Source organism: Lethenteron reissneri, chromosome 9, assembly GCF_015708825.2.
Source record: "Lethenteron reissneri isolate LAM-NWPU_2019-01 chromosome 9, ASM1570882v1, whole genome shotgun sequence".
NCBI lineage: Eukaryota > Metazoa > Chordata > Hyperoartia > Petromyzontiformes > Petromyzontidae > Lethenteron > Lethenteron reissneri.
Window position 1 is genome coordinate 7,222,711 of NC_083787.1, and position 25,734 is coordinate 7,248,444.

General features: G+C 44.2%; 1 protein-coding gene across 2 annotated transcripts in view; it reads right to left on the reverse strand.

Annotated features, from left to right (window-relative positions):
• The window catches only part of LOC133340502 (uncharacterized), a 145,147-nt gene extending 125,093 nt beyond the window's left edge, over positions 1 to 20,054 (reverse strand). The window contains exon 1 of one of the 2 annotated variants that reach the window (XM_061548805.1): positions 19,891 to 20,054. The gene's annotated coding sequence lies outside the window, so the exon portion shown is untranslated. The remainder of the gene's footprint in view (positions 1 to 19,890) is intronic. The other variant, XM_061548807.1, reaches the window with a different exon arrangement.
• Positions 20,055 to 25,734: the final 5,680 nt, after the last annotated feature.

Genomic DNA, 25,734 nt, shown 5'->3' on the forward strand with positions numbered 1-25,734 from the left:
AGTTGCTCCGACACATTCTCCAAAGAGCAGCTCAGTGAATGTCAGTCACCCAATTGCTTTCAGCCCTTAAAGCCAGAGTCGACTAAATAAAGTTCAATACCTAAATTACGCGTTTTTTGCATCCAGTTTGTGGCAACTGTTCTGGGACATCAGCGTGGAAGAGTCGGCTACTGGTACCTTCCTGGAGGGACTCTGCAGTGCTCTCTCTCTAGTGGAGGCCTTTCCGCTAGCAGTGGAGTGAGCGAGCAATTGCAGGGCTGCACCTTTGGTGGTGCACGCCTGTAATCTGGCACTGTGGAGGCGAGGGTTGGTGGATTGCACCAAACTTGCCGAACTCCCTTGGCGTGCGCATTGAGGTGGAATAGCCCCGGCTTTCCAGGGAAGGTGGCACAGAAAAAGTGGGAGACGAATATCATCCGTCTCTTCCGAATGGGACAGTGTGCTGCCCCCTCGCACACGCGGGTTTTCTCTAGGAGCCCTTGTTTCCTGAAAACATTTGACCATTTAGTGGACTGCAGAGCTTGGGCAACTGTTGGCACTGGCTCGCTACCCAGCTACCTTCCCGCTTTTGTGTGGTTCCACAGTGATTGTGAGATGCAATTTGAGTTAATTTTCTATATATGTAAAAAAGTCAAAAATTGTGGGTTTGTGTGTGGGGTTGTGTGTGGTCGCGCGCTTGGCTCTCCAATGATGGGGTTAACATAAAAAAAATAGCCAGGCATCACGCTGTAAGCCCCGCGGTCAGCAAGCGCTATTCCTTTTTCACATCCGTCAACTTTAAATTAGTTTAATTATCGATTTACTGCGATTTTTGTGCGCTTTGCTTTTATTCATTCATTTATGACGCGTGCACGACCATACCAACTCACGTGCCTTTGATGGGGGGGCGGGGGCGCCCATGCCAAGTCGCACGCCTTCAGTGGGATTGAGGGGGATTAAAATAGCCAGGTACCACGTCGTAAGCAAGCACTATTCCTTTTTCACATGTCAACTTTAAATTAGTTTAATTAGCGATTTACTGTGATTTTTGTGCACTTAGTTGATATTTATTGATTTGTTTATGACGCGTGCACGACCATACCAACTCAAGCACCTTTGGTGGGGAGGATGGCCCATGCCAAGTCACACGCCTTCCTTCGGTGGGAGTCAGGGTCGCGTGAAAAATCCTAATAAAAATACACTAAACGCTCAGGTAAATTTTTCACTGTCTCATGTCCCTGAAACCACGATGCAAGCAGTTATTACTACTATACAGTCTGTAGATGCTACCACTATAAGCCGTAGATATTACTGCAGAGCTGCTGGGGACATCGTGCCTGAGGGGGGGGGCAGGGGTAGCAGCCCAGCCCCAGACTGCCAAGGTGCCACCTCGGCCGGCCGGACAATCTAGGCGTGGCCTGAGGCTCTGCACAGGACTAGGCCTCACCACGCCACTCTGTTAGGTAAGTACTTTGTGCTGTAGAGTCGATAAATACTGCTATAGAGTCAGCATGTACTACTGCAGTGATAGCATGTATCACTACAGTCGGTATGCACTGCTGTAATTATAGCAGGTACCACTACAGTCGGTATGCACTGCTGTAATCATAGCAGGTCCCACTGCACGGGAATAGGCCTCACCACGCCACTTTGTCAGGTGAGTACTTTGTGCTGTAGAGTCGATAAATACTGCTATAGGGTCGGCATGAACTACTGTAGTGATAGCAGGTACCACCACAGTCAGTATGCACTGCTGTTATCATAGGTACCACCACAGTTTGCACTGCTGTAATCAGCAGGTCCCACCGCACGGGAATAGGCCTCACCACGCCACTGTCAGGTAAGTACTTTGTGCTGTAGAGTCAATAAATACTGCACTAGAGTCAGCATGTACTACTGTAGTGATAGCAGGTACCATCACAGTCAATATGCACTGCTGTAGTGATAGCAGGTACCACCACAGTCAGTATGCACTGCTGTTATCATAGGTACCACCACAGTATGCACTGCTGTAATCATAGCAGGTAACACCGCACGGGATTAGACCTCACCACGCTACTCTGTCAGGTGAGTACTTTGTGCTATAGAGTCAATAAATACTGCTATAGGGTCAGCATGAACTACTGTAGTGATAGCCGGTACCACCACAGTCGGTATGCACTGCTGTAATCATAGCAAGTACCACCACAGTATGCACTGCTGCAGTGAAAGCAGGTACCACCACAGAATGCACTGCTGCAATCATAGCAGGTTCCACCACAGTCAGTACACACTGCTGTTATATTTTTAAGAGTAGTTTTGAAATATCTTTAAGACCCGGGCAACGCCGGGTACTTACTGCTAGTGCAATATAAAACTAAACATCATTATTATCATCATCTTTTTGCTACACTTGAAAATCCTGGTTTAATTCTGAGTTTATGTCTAAAACGTCAAAAGCACAATCTCAGTGCTGTAACATGGCCATTATGAACCCGCGAGGCGACCTAGAAATATTTTCCCAAGTAAGTGCTGGATTTTCTTGGTTTCTGGCTTGATAACAGTCACATTCGATTTGCTTGTGTGTTGCTGCAATGATGGTGCTTAATGCGTGCTTGCATAAATGCACCTTAGGATTTAAGCAAACCCAATATTGATATTTTCCTGGCTTCCATTAAATGCACATTTCCCTCGCCATTATCTCCTGGCTTGCCACTCACACGGCTCAATACTTTCCAAACAAGTTATCTTCAGCTTGTATACAAGACGTATTCCACTTCACAGGTTATATAAGTGCGCAAGCTCTTACATAACAATAGCAACCATTACTATAAAACACGTCAGTCACAGGAGGAAAAAAAATCAATACAGTGTATCACGAACCCATTACTGTTTGATTACAATTATTCTCTCAAAGCGGTGATGGACTACTGGGGAATGTAATCAGTATCAGCAGGCCCCTATTAAGCAGGCATGGCACGTGTCGGAGTGACAGGGCTAGCAACACATACGCCCAGTCGTCTTTAAATCCCTGCTGCTGCAAATGACCACACGGCAACTAAACAATAATTGGAGGCCGAGTGAACCTTGTTGCCAGTTAGTCAATCAGCAGATTGTGTGTGGTGGGATTTGGTGGGGGGGAGGGGGGTAAACCAAGATGTCTGTCCAGCGTGGAAGAATAGGCCAAAAACACCCTGTCTAGAGCTCCCTCTTGCGGAGGACCTTCTGCCAGCAGTGCCGTGAGCGGGCAATTGCTAGGGCTGCACCTTTACCTTGTTGAGGCCCAAGTCAATGCCGCATTGACTGACTGCACATTGACGGCCAAGCAATGGCTTTAAGGAGACATTGTCGGGCGAATCGTAAGTGTCTTAAAAGTGGCTTTTCACTGCAGACACGTTTATAAAAGTTGCGTGCGCTAAGCAGCAAACATTCCAGGGAGGGGTGAGAGTGGAATGGTGTGGAGAGCGAAAAAAGAAGAGATCGTAAATAAACGTGAGTAGGGACAGGTGGCGGAGCGATTGACTTTTGTACTAAGCAAACTATTTACATTGACAAAGCTACGTGTCAACGCGTTTGAAAAATACTTGCGCTGTGTATTGACATGGCCAACGATTGCCATAAAGATTATAGCTTTGGTTCATGTTAATATCTAATTCAGGTAGTTGGGTGTGGCTTAATAATTATAATCAGAGCAATGAACCGAAACCGCTGAGATTCTGGTATTCAGTCTGGGTCTCAGTTGCCTGTAATTAAACCAGACACTTAAGCCGAGTAAGCTGACAGTTTCAGCCTGGTTACCAGTGACTGCAAAAAAACACATACATAATTAAATGTAATGGTGCTACGAAAATTTTAAAATGTTGGTTCAGCCGGCATATGACAGTGTGCCCCCCTATACTGTGTAGTTGATTAAAAACCAAAAAAAATTTTTTTTTAAGGATTATTTGAATAAGATTTCTGCTCTTGGAGGTTTCTGAGTGGATTTGTATCGGGGCATTAAGCCGATAGCACAATGGGAAATGAACGGGGAAAATGACGGAGAAAAAAAGACATCGACATGCAGCTGCACCTCGTAGCTCACACATTTAATTTGCACGTCAAATGTTGCCGTGTGCCAGGCGGGAGTCTGATTGGATCTCTCAACTCAAATTGGGAAACCCGTTCGAGTTCAAATCCTGGTCAAAGATCGACCCATACGTGTGAAGTCATCAATGGCGATCGGGACTGCAGTACTGTCCCCCACCATGATAACGTGGATGTTTAACCACCGACCGAGAGCCAAGAACAGAAATGAGTGCTGTCCCAATGCTTATTCGAGCAAAGCAATGCTTCGACCTTGGTTAGTTGTATGGCTGTGTGTATGTATCTACAAACACATACATTGGTATACACCCGCGACATCGCATCTTTAAAAAGCATCCATCTTAACCGCTGTTATAAAAACAGAACTATGAAAGAAAAAACAACTTAGAGAAATATTTTTTATTCAACAGAAATGTAATGTATATTGGATTTGTTTTTGCGCTTGCTTGGACAAAATGAAAAATAATATTTTCTGTCAAAGCCAATACGCTTTCAACTTTGAAACTGAGAGTTAAAATGATGCCAAATACAATGTAAGTTATGCCTTTGGCTGTCTGGCCGACTCAATTCTGGCTCATAAATATAGTTTTAAAAAGTCACATTTTCCAACCACGTACACTTTGTTAATTTATTTATGCAAACCAACATTAAATGCAGTTAAAAATATCGCGCAAGTCCTTCCATATGCAAAACTGCAGCGAACATTCTAGAAGCACTTTCATTATTACTTGGGGTCATAAATAGTTTGAGCACATTTTTGAGAAATTTTAGCCACGCGAAATCAACCTCAAAATGTACTCGTGCTCAAGTGAGTAGAGGGACAGGAGTCGACTCAACTGGGGGAGGCCCTGAGATTCAATCACCACAACTGGGAAATGAACTCACGACCTTCAAATTCTAAGTTATCGCACGAAATAACCATTTGCGTAATTGTGGAGAATAAAAACAACAACACAATAAATAAGCTGACGTCTCCCCCATGTATCGGTGTCTTAACAAACAATGAAAGTTTTTGTTGACACAACCCATCGGTTCATCGGTCCCATGACCTTCTTGGAGTGCAACATTCCACGAGCACAGATTCATTCGGTACAAGCAAACTCTGGACCAGTTTTGACACGCAGTGTTTCATCAGCAGTTTGGTTTGTTATGCAATGCCACAATTTCTCTTGCCGCTTAACTTCCTTTTTCATTTCCCCCAAGGTCCTCCGTGGGCAATTCTTGTAAAACAGCTTCAGGCTCAAATGTGTATTACCCTTGTAAACAAATACAATCAATGAATCATATAAGAAGCTTATTTTTTTCTATAGAGAGGCATTAAATAAATAATGAACCATGAAGGGAGACATATTATCCGCTCATGTTTTTGTATGTCATAAGTCGAGCACTGTAAACACAGAACCACTCAGAACAGAGTGAAGGGATTGGTGAGAATAACAATCAACAACCATATATGCGTAAGCTAAATTATGTCATAACTAGTTCTAGATTTGAAGCTCTCGTGACTGCAAGGAATCATGCTCTTAGGTTTTTTCGGTAAAGTCACGTAGGTAAAAAATAAAATTAAAATTAATGAAAGTAATAATAGAAATTAAATAAAATAATTAGTAATAATATAAATAAAATAAAATAATAATTATGTTATTTTATTTATATTATTACTTTAATTAATTTTAATTTATGTTTTACCTATGTGACTTTACCGAAAAAACCTAAGAGTATATGGAAGGAAAAATCGAAGGGAAAAACGACCAGGACGGCCAAAAACAACATGGCTCAGTAACATCAAAACATGGCTACAATTAACAACAGCACAAACTCTACACGCCGTGCTAGACCGGGACCAATATCATCGTGAAGTCGCACACGCCGTTAGGCAGCACTAAAGAAGAAGAAGGTTGTTGGGGGGGCGCCTATGGCACCTATAGCGTCTATGGCGCCCCCCAACAACACAGCCTGCAGCATCCCCGGACAACCACAGTCTGCAGCACCCCCCAACAACCACAGCATGCGGCGGCCCCCAACAGACTGGTCAAGTAAATCCTTACGATCCACTCGCACAGCGTGCGGTGGGCCTTCATCCAGCAGTGGATTTAAGCACAAAAAAAAACTCGAGTACTAATGTAATGGACAGAGCACGGCTCTCCCTCAGGGCAGCAGTGCACAGAGTACGGCTCTCCCTCACGGCAGCAGTGGAAACAGTGCGGCTCTCCCTCAGGCCAGCAGTGGAGAGCACGGGGGTTCCACAGGGCAGCAGTGGATGGAGCACGGCTCTGCCTCACTCTCACTCACCCGTCTCCTCTGAGCTGCATGCGATTGTGTGTGAGTGAGTGTGAGTGAGCGGTGTGTATGAGTGAGCCGTGTGTGAGTGGATCGACCGTCAGCTTTCCGTGGCTGCGTCTCCGGCACTTTGGCCATGATGTTGCTGCTTCACGAAGTGGGCAGCTCGCGGTCACGTGACGCACTTCAACCAATCCGGGGGCGTTAATCACAGTCACAGAAGGAGAGATCTGGGCTATTATATATGTGTATAATGACCTAAATAAAACTGACATTTATATTATTTACTCACCAAGTCTCAAGGCTCGTTTTTAAACAAGGGTCGATGTTCCCATTTGTTTCCCCAATCGAGTGATTTTTTTGCGTAATGTTCCCAATTTGCCAAACTTTAACCTTGACGCTGTCACACATAGCCTACCTCCGTTGTCATTTACTTTTTAAAGGGATATTAAATATCCACTGTGAAGCAGATGCCGCACGATATTTTATTGGGCAATATGCCCGCAGTATTAACCAGGGCAGTCGCGGTGATTGAACCAAGAACCTCTGTAACAAGCGGCAAATGCGCTCCTGCTTGGCCAAATTCACTGCACCTGGGAGAATCACGACTCTCATGGGACGAATTGGATCAAGAGCCACAATGCAAAAAATACATGAATACAGCGATGATTAACTTAAAAAGGTCAAAGTGTTTTGTGGGGATCATCTATATTTGGTGGATTTGAACCAATTATGGTAATTCCATAAGATGGCCACTATATTCTTGGTTCTTTCGGTGAAGTCACGTAGAAGGGAAATTTTCTTTCTGTGGATTTCACACCTGATGACGATTGCTTGTGTTGCAGTCGAAACGTCGTGAGAATTTGCATAGTTTTATATAAATATTATTTTATTATTTCCCTTCTACGTGACTTTACCGTAAGAACCAAGAATATGAATCCCTGCAGTCACGAAAGCTTTAAATCAAGATGACCACTGTTGATGTCTCGCAAAATGGTACATATTTTATTGACCCCCCCCTACATCCCCACTAGGATGATTAACCGAATTGATCCTCAAATCAAGATTTGAAATTTGCAAAGTCGTCAAGGCACACGTTATAATTGCCCGTTATTAATCTGGGAGAGCCTCACAAATTCTCAAGGTTTTTTTATATCATAATGGTCTCCTGCACTGAGAAAAATGGCCAATTACACTCTTTAAATATACATTCCCAAAAAATATTTATTTGACTACTACCAAATTTAGTAGCAAAATATCCCACTCTTAATCACTCTGACTTTCAACTTACAAAAGTCTCAAAGACGCCATTGGAATGTGTGACCGTGAATTCGATTAAACAATCGCATGCGATTTAATGGGCGGTCAGAAACGCAACGGAATCTATACGGAAAGCCACCGATATGGAGGAAGGCACCACCGTGAAACCCCACTTTAAGTGCACTTGTTTTTTTTAAATATCAGTAAATAATAAATTAAAGTCTGCTAAAACCTTCCAGATGTTTGGGAAGGTCACGTGACACTGCCGTAATGCAGCACGGCGGATCTCGGCCGATAGGCTTTGTCCGCTGTCCTCTGCCTATGGCGGTGTTGTGCACTTCTGCTGCCAGGCGCTAAATAGCCACCCTGTGTCTAATTATGTCGGTGGCTGTGCATGAATGCCGCGGTGCACAGGGCACGTTGCAATTCGTTGGTTGTAATCAAACTGCCCGAATGGGATCACAACTCCAGACCTCACCGCTCGGAGTGTATTCAGCCGAACACGTTTAGCACGTTGCTGTACAGTATGCCGATTATATGAAGCAGTGCAGCAAGTAGGTGGCGAGGTTATCTCTGCGGCATTCTCCCCTTCGTGTGCATGCGTTTTCTTTGCGCACTTTGTGGGTTTTTGATCCCAAGGAACATCTTTTAAAAAAGGAGTCTTGAGACATTACTGGAGAAATAAAATGCAACTTATCATGAATGTATTATTAATAAAGTGTAAAACCTTCAGGTGTTTACATCGTCAAACAAATTAGGCACCCATGCTCATCTCTGCTGGTGACACTTAGCCAGTGGTGGAAATTCCATATTCACATGGCAGGGGTCAGTCTGACTGTAGGAAGAGCACCGTTAACATATCATAGTTGTACTCATATAGGAAACCCTGAAAGTACAATAATTATAATCATTAAAAAGCTTGCTATTAAGTTGAAATATTAATATCATGCTGTGCCACAGTGGCGAGATGTTAACTACCTTGCCTGATATACAGGAGGTCGTGGGTTCAATCCCTACCCTGACGCCTGCTGTATATTTGGAGTTTGCATGTGTCTCTCCCGGTCGTCGCGTATATTTTTATCCGGGTCCTCTGGTTTTTTCCTCCACATTTAAAAACACCCGTTTAGAAGATTTGTCTGCTGCTATAAATGTCCACGTGATAAGCCACTTCGTTGAGCTATCGTTTGTGGCGAGGTCACTTCTGAAAGAGAGCTGTATAGCTCAGTGGGCCTTGCCTGGTAAAATTTAAAGTCTATAGATGACAGGTGAGTTTCTAGGTCACGTCTGAGTTTTTCATGAGAGAGAGAGGGAGAGTGAGAGACATATTTGTCCTTCGGCATAAGCGAGCCCCACGCGACTGACAAAGCACGTGGTCCATACCATGTGCTCGTCTTTGGTGGCACCACCAGCAAGCCTCCGTGGTTGGTGGGCCCAAGATGCCGCCACTCTTCTTTGTCGGCCGCTGGTATATGTACACATCCCCAACGGGTGCTGCTGTTGTTGTTGCGGTGACAGAGGCCATGTGGACACTTATCGATGGTCAGCTGGTGCATGTCGTCACACATCAGGTTGACGAAGGCTACGCTCACAACGCCGAGTATGGGGATGCGCCGTAGTCCCACTTCGCTACTGCGAGCGAAACGTCGCAACAGTTGGCACGACCGGCGCCGGTGGCACGGACTGGCGTTCTGGCCGTGTCGAAGCCAACTCGAACGCAGGTCGCGTTGCAGTTTATGCGGTCAGACGAAGCATGCGTGGCCGACTGCAGAGTCTTGCGCGCCGGGCGACGCCAATGTCTGATGCTGCTGCTTCATTGGCCAGGATAAGAACGCCGTCCGATCGTCGAGCATTAACGGAGCCAATGTTCAGCACTGGGCCATTGTTGACCAGGGGATTGATGGGAGCGTCTCGTGCCGAGCTATACGACGTTGATGTTGAGCCAGTTTGCAGACATCCGCCGGCTGACATTATGGACACATCGCATCTCGAGCGATGGCAGCTGCTGGCACAGATTCCACATCCGTCAGAACACGTACAGCTCTGCTTCATCTGCACAGGCGTGGAGTCGGATGCCTTGGCTGTCCAATAGCTCTGGAAGTCCAGCGGTATAAGCTGACGACGTTCGATGTCTGACCAGCGGATTTGACTTTACAAATCCTGCCGGTGCGGTACGATCGGAAACCGCGAAGTAGACAACTGACCGTTGCCAATGATTCTGGATCGGCATTCTAGCTTCGAGAGGAGGAGTTAATGGTCAACGGTCAAATTCAGCAGTGAGGTCCGGCAAGCAGAGGGGGAGGGGGGGGTACACACGTCCAGAGCGAGTGTCTCTCGTCACATCGTCAGACACCTTCGTCGGCATGGACTTCATGCCGCGGCATTCGCGGTCCGCGGGGCCAGAGGCATCGTGCAGGTCCATGGTGCCGGTGCAAGTGAAACTGCACCATCCTCTCGAGGAACTTTGGACACGGATATCAGGTTTGAAATGAGCGTGCATCTGTTGAGCTCGCTCGCTCACTTGAGGATTGCTTTTCTTGAGCAGTGGCACGGTGATGGCATTGCTCGTAGTAAGATCGTGGGCCGAGTCCAACACCTGACCCGGATTTGAACTCGCATCCTATCTGAGCGAGAGCCACACTCCCTAACCACAGCACCATTTGGCCAGTAATGACTGTCTTATTAAACCATTGTCAGCGAGATTACCGATTCTGGTCTTCAGGCATTCAAGTGCCGAACACATGGACATTTCTTAACTTCACCACGTGCCTTGTACGGACTGAGTCTTTGAGCTGCAGTGATCCAATGATTATGCCGATTAGATGGACTCACGTCTGATATGGCTGTTGTTCACAATTGCACCCAATAAAAAAAGAAAAAAATACCAACTCACTAGAGCAAGCATTTATACATTAGACGTTTGATCTTAAACAAATATATTTCTTCGATTAGTTTGCATATTTGATTTGTTTCTGTTTTGCCGTTCTTAAGGTCAAGTAATGTGTTGCTGCAATTTAGTAATTACGTAATAAGCTAAAACAATAACTGTTTTTGCAGTCAGGAATGTGTCATTGTAATTATAATTGCAATAATTGCATTTCAAGGCAATTGATAATTAATATCAAACCTGTCACATGTGTTTTTATCAACTTTCACAAGGCAATATATATATATTTTTTAACTAAAACAAGCTGCCAACACAACATTCAGAGCATTTCGCAATCAAGAAAAGTAGAAATCGCACTAACTTTGAGAAATGATGTCATCGTGTTCTACGGACGCCGTTGAAAACGCAATGTTTTTTTTGCACGCAAAATGTATTTTTAAAAGAAAACGTCTTGCACAATTGTGTGGACGTTCCCGGTTAAATATTTGACGTTGATTCATGCTGTGGGCAGATGCCACAGTCCTTACCTTGGCCACCAGTGAACCGCAACGCACCCTGATGCACCAATTTAGTTTTTTTAGAGCAAAAAAAAAAACCTATATTATGAATGTGTTAATAGTATGCATGTAGAGTTATGCTGCAGCAGTAATTTTACGACCATTTACTTATATTTTAATTTAACTTTACTTTTACAAGGCGTTCCTTCAAAAGCAAAACACATGTATATGTGCAAGATAGTCATTTTGTATTATTCAGGGTTTTTACTGTTGTGGCCATTGCTATTTCATAAGATAAAATATGTTAAATATTCCATGTCCCTGTTAATAATCCATAATGTCCACAGAATGCATAAAATAGAAAACATATTGCAGGATAAATTTTGATTTAAAGCTTTCGTGACTGCAGGGATTCATATTCTTGGTTCTTTCGGTAAAGTCACGTGACTTTACCGAAAGAACCATAGAATATATTGCAGGATGTCAAGAGTGTCTGTCCAATCATAGGACAGCGCTTGCATTGAAAATGTGGCATTTAAAATGTTGACTGAGAACCACCAACACAGATTAGCACTACTCCATACTTGTTAAAGCAGAAACAACACGTGCACAGTGCAGTTTGTGAGCATCTATTAATGCCTAAACGGCAATTGAGGGCTGGTGCGGCCAGCAACACACGTGGCCGCATTTGTACCCGCAGTGATGGAATTTGCACACCGCACCAGGTATTCTTTTAAGGCTGACTTGGCCGAGTCCCAGATTCGATCCAGATATTTGCTACCAATGTTGGCCAGTTGATTCAAACTCCGGCCGCCGGGTATGTAATGCAGTGCGCTAACCACAGCACTTCCGCGCCACAACCATACAAACAAATAGAATTATGCACACACATTCATATGCAGTATACAATCCTATATACAAAGATCCTGCCATATAGCCTAAACATGCTTTTGGGGCAAGTACTGTTCGTGAGCACCTATGAAGACCAGCACAGCACATGAGGGGATGGGTGGCCACCACTATGCCCGGCCACCGTTGTCTCCCTAGTGGAAATGTTTGCAAACCACACCAGGTACTAATTTGAGGCTAAGTAGACTTCGGGGAGGCCCAGGTCCAGTTCAAATAATCGCCACTGGTGTTGGCCGTGAGTGGGATTCGGAGTCGGGTCACTGGTTTCGTAGCACAGTGCGCTAACACACGACACACGTACACTTGCACAGCCACTTTCAAACTACAACAACAGATGCCATTCTGCATTAAGTTATGGTGACATTTCCTCAGAATGCTCGTGCCAGGCTAGGTACACTCCGAGACCACGTGCAGTCACACACACTTAAATATACCACACACACACGTATCGTTGCTCTGCTCCCACCTTCCTCCGTCACCCCACTGCATGCATGGCCGAGATACGAGTTCCTTGTTTACCCATACTAAATGAAAGTTGCGTCACCTCATTAATTATGCTCAGCCCAAGAGGCAGCTTCAGCAAGCCATGACGTTCTGCATGGGGCAGCAGCGCTCCGGGTAGCCACGATGTGGCCCTGACAGACCGCAGCGTGACCAACTTTCAAGGGCGATTTCACGGCCAGACAGCGTGCCTTGAATTAATTTTCATGTCAGAAGGTCAAGAGTCAAGGTCGCAATGCTACGAAAACCTGCCGTGCGAATTGTTTCTCGCTCTGCTGACGAGCGGCAAAGCTGTCAAACAAACTGGACGGGGTTTTTTTTTTTTGCGAAGTGACTTCTGCAAAACGGTTGCAAAGGTCATTGGCTCAGTGTTATAATGCTATCAGCTGATCTGTAAATTGAGGTGGCTGGGTGACTCAGGGGGCTAATGGGCTAATGCTGTTTACTGCTGCCAAGCCAAAGCACTGAGCCACTGGAGCCAGCAATGCAAAGAGCCTCTAATTATATCCTGGGCTCACGTTCGAAGTAAAACTTTGAATTGTGGAGTTTGACATCATCATCATCACCCTAATTGTTTGTGGATACACGGGTATAAAAGAAAAATTGAGCAATGCATTACAACAAACGTGGCCACTGTGTGATGAATTGCCATGCTAAACTCGAAGCGACAATCTTCATCCGAAAACAAATGAACGCTCTCATCGTAAAGGTCGTGATGTGCAACAGCGAGCAGACATAGGCAGCCACAGTCGTATGGGGTCAACACGACATCATTCGTCCTCCCTCGTTCATTCACAGCTACACACATAAACCGGACTGACAGCTGGCCTATATTTTCTCCATGGGGCACGTGTTTGCCCACTGCCGTTTAACGACCTCGGAAATATGCATTGCGTGTATGCATCCCCCAGACTTAAAAGGCACTGGCAATTAGAAAAAAAAAACACGTGCTCATGTTTTCCTTACAGTACTGCAATGTAGGAAACCTGCTGCATGAGATCCAGAGATCGCCGTCGGTCCGATCTCCCGGCACGCCAGTTCAGCCCAATGGTGCGGCTTTCTTGAATCTCCCAGCAGTAGAAATGGGCAACGATCACAGTCAGCCGATCGACAGCCGGTCGCTTGTGATGGGCTAAAGTGTGGGCCCTTCCACCTTCTCTAAAGCGTCTGGTCAGTATTCTTAGGTTTTTTTTCCGTAAAGTCACGTAGGTAAAAAATTTTAAATGAATAAAAGTAAAATAAAACAAATTACTTTAATAATTTTTTTTTTACCTACGTGACTTTACCGAAAAAACCTAAGAATATGAATCCTTGCAGTCACGAAAGCTTCAAATCTACGTCTGGTCAGTGTGGAAGAGTAGGCCAATACCCTCTAGTAGAGCTCTCCAGAGCTCATTTTCGTGGAGGCCCTGCCACCTGCGTTGTGGTGAAAACGAAATGCAGGCCTGCACCTTTACCTTTGTCTCGCTGTAATGTACTGCGCAATCATGCGTACATATATATATATTTGGGACTCTCTGACGAACTACATTCCAAACTACCCAGTGGAGTCAGGTCACGAGAGGTAAACATATCTCTGGAACCTCTTTAGCCAACAGAGCCTCATGTCAGGGAATGACCTTAGAAGATACAAACAACAAAATGAATGGTTAAACCATTTCAATGGGCCTCCCTGACGCAACACTAGACGGCGCAATTTCTTGGATTATAAAACAATGATTTACCACATTTATGAATATTGATACTGACTATTAGCTCGAGGCAACTTAAGTTGTAATCCAAAACACGCATGTACTTTTCTTAAACAAATTTTTTTTTTGTTCATTTCCGGGCTGAGAAATTAATCCCACTACACTCAGAAAACGTAATTTCATAGCAGGTGGCTGGATCCCAACTTTTAATCTAACATCTCACTGGTGCTGGCTCAGTGTTCTGACATGGCCATTATGAGCCCCCTCCCTCTCCCCCTTACCCTCCCAGCCACTTCAATGAGCTGAAAATTCCACTGATGCATTGCACATTTAAACCAAAAAAAAATTCGGCCTCAGCATACATAGAAACATTAGTTGTATTCAACCGTAATCATAAAATTGAGGAGTGTTATCATCAGCCTGTGCTTGTGTGTAGGAGGGCACGTGTTTTCACAGCAGCCCAGGTTTGACTCCTCGCCATACCTCACATTAGAGGCAAAGAATAATCTGATTCTCTCCTGAACCTCCCCCAGCTCAATTTAGCATTACATTGGTACCCGGTGCAGTGTGCCAATACCACCACCACCAATACCACATGAGAGATTTAGGCAGCTGGTTATGGTATCGGTCACAGCATACCATGCTGGGGTGAATAGGTTTCTCGCGAAATGGACTCGCCCCCACAATCTAGAAAACCAAGGAATGGCCGTTGTGCGTGCACGCACGTGTCTGTGCCCTATGGGGGAGCGGCGGCGCCACGGTTAGCGCGCTGTGCTACGAACCCGGCGACCCGAGTCAGAATCCTGGTCATGGCCCAACAGCAGTGACGGTTATCTTAAGTGGTCCGAGGCCTCCGCTAGGTCGACTCAGCCTTAAATGAGAACCCGGTGTGATGTGCAAACATCACCACTGGGGAGACAAAGGCGTTCGGGCATGGTGCTGGCCACCTATCTCATGTACTGGGCTGGCCTTCATAGGTGCTCAAGAATAACACTTGCCCCAAAAGTATGTTAATGGTCCGAGGGGCATCTTTGTATTTGTGCCATAACCTGCCAGCAAGGCTTTGCTATTCCATGTGACCTCAAAAGTGGACCTAGCCTGGCACAACAGCCACAATAATGAGATCACCATTATTGCTAAATGCCGCGTTGTTGTGGTATGTGTTGTTGTGCGTGCATGTGTGTCTTTTATAACTGTATTATAACATAGTAAATCCACACCTTACACTCATACTCTCTCATTTGCATTTAGAATTCAAGAAGACACTCGATGCGAATACATAATAATAATTATGAATTAATGAAATATATTACTATACAACAATTTATAACCAACCATGAAAATTAATAGAATTACTGTAATAATCATAATTTTCGTCACGTATTGATTTTACATTTTAACCATTCTGAAAAAGAATTAAGATAATTGCATTAGAATGTATAAAAGAACAGCTCCACAGATAATGTAGATATTGCTGGTTAATTAGGTTTGTTACACAGGCAGTGGCAGAGTTGGCATATCTCATGGGGTTAGTGAAATGAACTGTAAAAATGTGGTTATGAAGAGAATGGCATTTATAATATGCAAACCTTACTTTGTTTTGCTCATCTGAAATGGAAATTGACATTAAGGATTTTGTATGCAGTTGCTCTCTGTGAAGATACCAACAAACTTTAGTGAACACGTTTTGTTATCCAATGTCATGTTAATATAGGATTTTCAGAAACACACCCCGAGTTTTGTGGCACAAAGACGTTGCCACTATCAGGGCATTTATAGCTCGGCGTGAGCAGCTCCAAAATGATGTCCATTATCATTATCCACTGCATTTTTCTCCCTACTCATTAAAAACAAGACTTGCTATTTTCCATGTGTAATCTAAATTAACAAAACCCTTCCTTACGCGATATAAATTGTGTAAAATGTTAATGGTTTAGGTGCTATATTTCATTACAGTATTACAAATTATACATACTTTAAAGGGCTGCATTGCGCCTTGCTAATATAACGCACATCTCAAAAAGTGCCCACAAATCAATGAAGAGATATTCTTAAAGATGAATTTGCAATTAAAAAAAAGATACCCAGAGCCCAATCCTTTGAATACAAGCCAGATTCAAACATCCACTAAAATTTTTTTTTTTTGCAAATACTATTCATGATTTATTTTTGTATTTCCTGAGTTATGATTTATTCACGTAATTACTCATTCATGCTGCTGTTGGAATGTTGGTTTTGTAAAATCTTTCCCATAACCACCTCCCTTGAAATGACGTCAGAAATAAAACTGCCCTACTTACAACCACGCTTTGCCAATTTTGGTTTGTGAATGAGCAACACAAGTGCTTGCACATGGCTTAAAAGTCACCAACTCTCGGTTGCAGCTCAGACTACATCAGCCACAGCCATAGGGCACAAGACTTAGCAGATCTTACATTCAAAAGGGATTGGAGATGGACCAATTCTTGCATCCCGAGACATCTCATTCAGGAAGGGTACTGGAGTTACGTGGCCGCAGGCAAACAAATAATGCGAATGTAATTGATTTTCCAGCTGGTTGGCACTCTAGCAAGAGCTACAACACGCAATTGGAAAATTGTGAGTTCATTCCTGGTCAGGGGTTGGCTGAGCTCACCGTCCCTCCAGGGTCCGTAAAATTAATATCACTTTGGTGGAAAGACAACAATCAACAGCGGTTATCCGACACAAACTGACTCCCACCATAGTAATGTGGAATTTCCACCACTAGCGTTGGGGCCACGAACAGAGACGAACAATACCCCATGCTCATTAACAGCAGGGACCCATAGCGTTCTGAGTGTCATCCGACTCCTCCGTAGGTGGGTGTTTCTTATATAAACATGTTCATTGCATTTGGTTCAGTCAACAGTCCGTGTGGTTAATACCGAGAGTATTTTATGACACCGAATCTGGAAAAGCAATTAAGCCAGTTTTAAAGGCCCCATCCATTCAGTAGTTTTTTTTTACTTCTCAGCTGAATATTTGGCTATATTTAAAAAAAAATCACAAAAGTTGTATTATTCGAGATGCAGACAGTTTGGAAAGATTAATTTAACTTTATTTGTGTTTTTTTTTACTTTGGCGTGGATTTTGTTTTACTGCATTAAGCAGTATATAAAACATCATTGCCAGCCATGGTCAGTCCACTGCTGGCTTAAGCAGCTGTGATCTATATTCTTGGTTCTTTCGGTAAAGTCACGTAGAAGGGAAATAATAAAATTATAAAAATAAAACATAATAAAATAAAATTCTCACGACGTTTCGGCCACAACGCAAGCAGCCGTCCTCATGTGAAGAAACAAAGCTGTCGGAATGACAGCGTTTTATAGTTTTCTTTTTATTATTGTATTATTTCCCTTCCACGTGACTTTACCGAAAGAACCAAGAATATGAATCCCTGCAGTCACGAAAGCTTTAAATCGAAATTCAGCTGTGATCTGTCACAATCCAGCGATGTGACACTATTGATAGATATTCACACATATACAAACAAATATGAGACTAAAATACTGTGATCGTAAAAAAAAAGGTCATGCCATCTGAACGATAGCCTTATTTAGACAAAATTTACAAACGTGTTAAAATATTACAACAAAGGCTTCAAAATTACTGTTTAAATATAATATTAACTTTCTGTTCTATTTCACAAGGTCCTGGTGTTGCCATGCTCAAATTACGTCAGCACTCCGCTCTCCTGTGCAGCTCCTGGGCCAATGCTGGAAATTCCACATTCCAATGGTGGGGCCATGCATGGTCTATCCCAAGGAGTGCCACTCCTGACTTCGCACGTGGTTCTCGTTTGATCGACCCCGGGGCGTTGGGGGGGGGGTGGTGAATGATGAGCCCAGTCGACTCCCAAGCAGGATTTATTCTCGCTCCCGTTCAGTGGAGTCGAGCGCGCTCTCCACATCGCTACCCACCCAGCCACGACAAAGTGCTGCACAGTCACCGGCGATTCACACTGTTCCTAATTCTCTTGGTCTGTGCAACTCTGTCTAAAGATAAAGATCCCCCATATAGCCTTAACAGAGTGTAGGGGCAAGTGCTGTTAGCGAGCACCTATGAAGGCCGGAACGGTACGCGAAAGGGGGTGGGTGGCCAGCACCACACCCGACCGCCGTTGTCTCCCGAGTGGCGATGTTTACACACTGCACCAGGTACTCATTTGAGGCTGAGTCGACCTAGGGGAGGCCCGGGACCGGTTCAGATAATCGTCACTGGTGTTGGCCGTGAGCAACTCTGTATAGTTACATATACATACACACATTATATATATGCAGTTATTTATTGACACGTAAGTCAGAGACCCAGGTTTGGCATCATAGACCACTGGGGTAAACGATGTTAGCGAGAACTTCTTTTATGCCAACGCAGCTAAACAAATGGGATTGAGTGGCCAGCATCACCAGTGTCTACCCACAGTGTTGATGTTGCCACACTCCAGCGTTTGAGGCCGAGTGGATCTAGGGCCTCTCTTGCACACGAGACTATCCTGGTTCTCTTGAGCGCTTGAAAAATAAACTTAGCGGAGGGAATGCGCAGAAGGCATGTCGAGATTCTGCTTTACAGTTATGCGCAATGATTGGCGAAAATCGAACTCGCATTTGCAGAATCGTAAGCCACCTTCCCACGCAAGACCCACGCAAATGTACTGCAATATTATTGATAGATTCCTCAAACATTTAGCTCATGTATACATGCGTACACGCACACACATGCCCTGGGTATTGCACACACATAGAGTCCACGTAATGCGGAATGACAGCGTAGTTATGCCTGAAACAGTAGCTCACCCCGTACCTGTATTCAAAGGAACAGGAACTGCGGTATGCATGCCAGATGTGTCAGAAGTATGCACCATATGTTAACCTACACATTTAACCTTTTGCACCATTACTATAGCATTCATTATACTTTTTTCCCCATTCGTCGGTGTATGAACGGCACTTTCTGGAAAGCCCAGAGTTGTTGCCCTATGAATAGACTGGCTGCTGTCAAGGGAACGTGGATTTTCCACTGCTGGCTTGGCACCACCCGTAACAGCTCTCTGCCACTGCTAGTTGATAGTTTGAGTATACAGAGGCACTTTGACGTATGCGCTCTATTCATACGTGTTTATTAATACAAATTGTGAATTTCAGCCACTTGACAATCTACTGCTCGACGAATGCTTCCCAACGCCATGTCGATCGTGAGGGTTCTTTGACCATACTTCACCACGCAGGTTAGCGTGGTTCTGCGAATGAGTGGACCAAGATTGGTCGAGTGACATTTGTGCACACACACACACACATACAATGCATACTGTACGTTTACAAAAAGCAACTTCCTAATTTGTAACACGCTTTCATTTAAAAAAAATCGCATTTCACGAATGACGTAGAATTATGGAAAACCTTTTGTCAAAATGGGGTTTAAACTCCAGTAATTGTAACTTATTTGATTGTAACGGAATGCAATTTATTGCAATAAAAACTTCTGATGCAAAAAAAAAACATTAAGCTCCGACTTTTTGACGTCTCGTAATTTAACTCGAGCTAGACTGACGCGCATATGATATTACACCCAATCAGAAAATATTGAACCTACGTTCAGTCCACAGTCAGAGCGAGCTCGCCGACCTATAAGAAGACACCCCGTGTCAAAGTGTCTCTCTGGCGCCGTGAAAACATTTAAAAGGCGCGCAGCACAGCAAGACAAGAAAGCAAGTGTTTCCTATTAGTTGCAAACATATAAATACGTGTAAAAACAACGAAAGGCAGCGCACGCATTTCGCATTCATTCAACGCTTCCCTCCGGCACTCACCGCGGGCATGGTTAGCAGTCGGCTCCCGGCTCTCCTTTGCCACGCAGATTCTGCGGAAGCTCGGGCATGCTCACGGGTCTCCCTGTAGCCACGGAGCGCACGTTCGTGCCCGACGCGCCGAGACTACAGAGCGAGCGCGCATTCCTCGGCACGAGGAGCGCCCCTGTTTCCATCAAGGCTCCGCTGGAAGGTTTATTTTTTTTTCTCATTTAGGGGGAGGTCCCTGTGAAGGGAGGGTGCAAGTCGGGGCGGCTGGTGGCTGGTGGTGGGGTGGGGGCGGGTTTTGGATGCTGTGGCCGTGCTTGTGGGGTGTGGTGGGGTAAAAAAAGAACGGCGTTGCTTTCCAAGTGGGGGGGTGGGTTTGATATCGTGGGTTCTTGTTAGTGGGAGCGATTGGTAGAATAGGAGATGATGGGCGGGAATAAGCCAGCGAGGAGAGCTCCATTGGTTTCCGTCTGCCGGTCGTAGAAACAAACCCCCCAGCAAAAGGCGGCAGCAGCAGCAGCGGCAGCCAGGGGATGGGGCTTCGGGTTGGTACGGAGCAGGGAAAGTGGATGAGGATGTGAGCGCGTGGGAGATTGTCGGAGGGCTGCGAGGCGGGGTGTGAACGAGCCAAGGCAGCCGTAATCTCCTTCCCACCCACAGCAAAGCCCCCTCTGATCTTTCGTGGCACTGAAGATGGTGCTGTCACTTTCCTTCATTTCAAACACCGTCACCCCTTGTGGCAGTGTTGCAATGCTGGGGCACAAAGCCAAGGCAATTTGCGCATTGGAATACATGCGATTGCGCGTGTAGGTAATGTGCATTTGCAATCACTAAGTTTTTTGTTTTGTATTCACTTTATTATCCTTTTTTTTCAATCTACGCGACTTTACCGAAAGAAGCAAAGAAAATAAATTCCTGCAGTCACGAAAGTCAACATTTAATCACTAAGTTGTCCCGATCACCTTTTTTAAGATTGCTGGGGTGAGTTGTTCGTGAGCACCAATGAATGCGAGCAAAGTGGGGGGACTGGGGTGGCCAGGATTACACACACGCGCGCGCGCACACACACGCATATTCCTGAGTCGGACCAATAGACTGGATGCTTACGTTATTGTTTGCAAGCACCTATTAAGGATGGCACGTCGCAAGATGGAGTAGTGTTATCAGCACCACGCCCGGCTGCCTTTGTCTTCCCAAAGTTAATGTATAGATGTTTTTTTCAAATACTCAATTAAGGTTGGGCTGACGTAGGAAAGACATGAAACAAGTTCAAACGCCAATTGCCCCTGATGTACAAACTTGGAATCACATTCAGGTATATGGGATTTTAATGATACCACACACATGCAGTATATAAATTAACAAATCGTACCTAAAGTGCGTCTATAGATATATGAACTAACTGAAGTGGTAATACAAATGTGTAGTATACCTTGTACATTCGAGTTAAGGCAACGGAGTGGTGTCACAGTGGTTGGCACACTATTCTGCAACCCCAGTGACCTCAATTAGAGTCCACACCCCGGAGGAGCAAACATGGAAATTCGCCATCCCGACTTAAAGCTTTCGTGACTGCAGGAATTCATATTATTTGGGTCTTTCGGTAAAGTCACGGAGATAGGTTCAAAGAAAATAACAAAAAACAACGACGACGTTTCGATTGCAAACCCAAGCGTTCGCCATCAGGGAAAAAAAAGTCGCAATTTTTGTTATTTTCTTTGAATCTATCTACTTGACTTTACCGAAAGACCCAAAGAATACACGCCACCCCCTCCCCCCACCTCCACATATATTGAGGACGTTGTACGTCATGGACAATTGTTAAAATGTTTTCATGAATATTAAATGCGTCATACGCTCCCCCAACTTCGTGTTCTTGGCAGGACAACATATTGTCCCCCTTCAAAAGTTCTATCTGGGCGTGCAACTGACCTGAGTTTGATTCCCTGCAAGGACTGACATGCGTGGTGAGTGATACCCGATATTACTCTTTGACCAAATAACCCGGAATGGACCCAAACCCATCAAACCTCAGTAGCTTAAGCAGTGCTAAGCATGGAAGGTGCTTAGATGGGCGATCATCAAGAACTAAACACAGGTGTAATAAGCACTGTGGGTGGTAGGGGGCAGTGCAGCGACATTCATTGCTGTTCTGTTCCCATTCCACTTTCAACAACCTGCACTGACCAGGGTGGTGAAGTATGGTTACACAACCCCAATGGCTGTGTAGGCCATCACTCAGCAGCGAATTCATAAATATATTGCATGTATTTGTTCTATTGTTTAACTTGACATTCATGCAATAATTCGAACCAGGTGAGCGCGCATTGAGACATCGGTTCGCGCATTTTGTTTTTCCACTGAGCGCTGACCGGTTAGTCACAGCATTGACAGTTCAATTCCCACATCAGCGCTGCTATTCCCAAACGATGAATAAATTCCAGCTCTTTCTACTGTCTGCCATAAAAAACCCACAAAAAAACGCTCTTACAGTAATACGTTCTCGCTGCTACATTCATAGCCATTGAAAGTCGAAACACATTCGTGCACGGCATGGCGAGTCGCCCTCGCTAAACGTGGGGAACGAGCGTTCGATGCGAGGAGCGTGCGACTCAATCGACTGAATCGTTGATTAAAGGAAGCGTGCACACGGTGCGACTATAAAAAAAAATGTGAGATGATAATGATCACACAGAAGTTAAGATGCCTTGAGGTCACGAGAACAGCAGCTTGGTTGACTGGAAATTCAGTTTTTATTTCATAGACTTGCTGTCGTGGTGCAATGATTAGTGCACTGAACTGGTTTGATTCACTCGACTGGCTTCTCAGTCGAAACGATGATCACGTTAATGAAATATCTCCCCCCCGCCTCCGTAACATAACAGTGGAGATAGGTGTACAGCACCACAATTACAGTATGAAGATCTTCGGGTCGCTTTAGTTGCAACAATTGCAGGTACTCAGACATCTTCTGAGACATCTGGGCGGTGCAGAAGAGTCGGGCCAGTGGGTGGATTACGCTCTCGGGCGTGGAAGCCCTCCTGCCAACAGTGGCATGAGCAAGACATTTCAGGGCTGCACCTTATATATTTTACGATATATATGATTAACGCATACATACATATATACACGCGACATACAACAATCATATACGTAAATTTTCTATTTAAAGCTTTCGTGACTGCAGGGATTCATCTTCTTGGTTCTTTCGGTAAAGTCACGTATTCAGAGTCACGTGTATATCTAACCTGGCGATGCTGCAGCAGAGAACTTAACCCACAATTGGAAGGTTGCAAATTCAAATTGTAGCCGGGGCTCGACTCGGCCCATTATCCCTGTGTACGCAATAAATTAAGGGACCAATTTGTGGGAAGTCAACAGCGTTGTGAGTGCTTATGTTTGGGAGAGACTAGTTCAGTGCCAGTGGAACGTGGAATTTCTGTCACTGGCTCAGGACCGCCGAAAGAGATGAGTACCGCTGCACATGTGAGCACGCAGACACGTTGTGTTAACGTGAGACGTCGTACGAATGCATTTGTTTTACGAAATATTTGAGCATTCCAGTGCAGGTCCACATCGTCATCATCATCATACTACTACATGTATAATGGAGCAAGTGTGAGTTTGTCCGTTACTCTGTTGCCTGTCCGGAATTTTTGTTTTCATAAAGCCCATACTGTGAGCGCATAACATTTGTGAAACATTACTGTTCAATGAAATATTTATGTTATGTATTTTAAAATGTCAGTAAAAATGTTGATTTAATATTTGGGAATCATTGCAGGCGTTCCACGGTTTACGACGGTCCGATTTACGACCCACATTTAGGACGTTTATATAATGCCACCATGGATCGATTTACAACGCAGAAACTTCATTCACGACGCTGCTTCCGGCACGTGTGTATATTGCTAACCGGAGGTGCGACATTGTCGACTCTGAACACATTGAAACGTAGGAGAACCTCAGTGAGTTTTGTTTTCCTATTATGCAAATTCACTTAAGCAGAGGAAGGAATAAGACAAGTTAAAACAATATATAAAAAAAATACCACGTGTCAATTTTGGTTAAAGTTCTAGATTTGAAGCTTTCGTGACTGCATGGATTCATACTCTTAGGTTTTTTCGGTAAAGTCACGTAGGTAAAAATAAATAATAACAATAAATAGTAAAAAAATAAAATAGAAAAAATAATAAAATAATAAATCACGACGTTTCGGAGGCAACACAAGCTTTCGTCTTCAGGTGAAACCGTCACAGCAAAATTGCTGTATCAAGTGATACAGTAAATTTTTTTCATTATTTATTGTTATTATTTATTTTTACCTACGTGACTTTACCGAAAAAACCTAAGAGTTTGGTTAAAATGTTACGTTCAAGACTGTACTGTACACTTAAGACTTGTCCTAGCACGAGAGGACTTTTCTAATACATTATAGCTTGAAGAATGGTTAATACGATGTTTTTAAAATAAATACTGTATTCCTGAATGTTATTGTACGTTATGTGTTTGGTTCGAATAGTTTTGATTTCACTATTGCATATACGTTCCTTAGGTTAAGGTTAAATATCGATTTAAATCTTTCGTGACTGCAGGGATTCATATTCTTGGTTCTTTCGGTAAAGTCACGTAGAATGGAAATAAGAAAATTAAAACATAATACGTTTTCACACCTGATGATGATTGCTTGTGTTGCAATCGAAATGTCGTTGGAATTTTATTGTTTTATTTTTATTATTTTATCATTTCCCTTCTACGTGACTTTACCGAAAGAACCAAGAATATAAGGTTAAATAGTTGAGATTTGAAGCCGAAGATCCACACACCCTCCACAGGAGCGACGAGGCGAAGGGTCCATAGGGGCCGAAATCTTCTCGTCTATCGAAGCTTGTAGCATTTATTTTAATATGCATACGTAATGCATTGCCAAAGTGTACTTGTACATCTAATGGCTAATGGGTACTGTTAATTTCCTTTGGCAGTCTCAAGATGGTTGTATCACTTGAGATTCCTATGCCAGGTCCATGTACGTCAAGAATTATTTAAACTCGGCTTCCACACTCTTAACCTCGCTGTGCCGAGTAGAGGATTTGTTTTCTTCCAGAATCCTATGGCAGGGCCAATCTAACGGCAATTAATTAAACACAAGGGCCACTTCTTGGTTCTTTCGGTAAAGTCACGTAGAAGGGAAGTAATAAAATAATAAAAATAAAACATAATAAAATAATTCTCAAAATAATTCTCATTTTATTATGTTTTATTTTTATTCTTTTATTACTTCCCTTCTACGTGACTTTACCGAAAGAACCAAGAAGATGAATCCCTGCAGTCACGAAAGCTTTAAATCGAAATAAAACAAGGTCCACTATTGACTCCTGTGCACCATGTAGTTCTGCCTCAACAGATGGTGTTCATTTAACCGACTCTGGAGAAAAGATGTGCTGTGTCGACCTTGACTGGAATTTAAACTCGTGACCTTTGACTCATGAGGCTACCGCTTTACCAAATGTGCTGCCTTGCCCATTGCTTGCCACATTCTCCACGCCCCCTCATTACGTGCCACACATGCCCCTTAATACGTTAATAGGACCTTACCGAGTGTTAAACGGTCATAATTGAGTTTGAACGACGATGGCGATGACAATATATATTCACCGTCAGCCGTGGTCAATCCAGTGCTGGATGAAAGCCTCCCCAAGCCGCCCCTATCACTCGCATTCCCATGAATGCCACAATCCGTTCTCCCATGTAACAATCCACCCGGCACCTGCACATTGTCGGACTTCATCGCTCCGTCTCCACGGTGGACTGATGTTCTCTCAGGTGCAATGCAATCCTCGGCTGCCATTCCATCGTGAT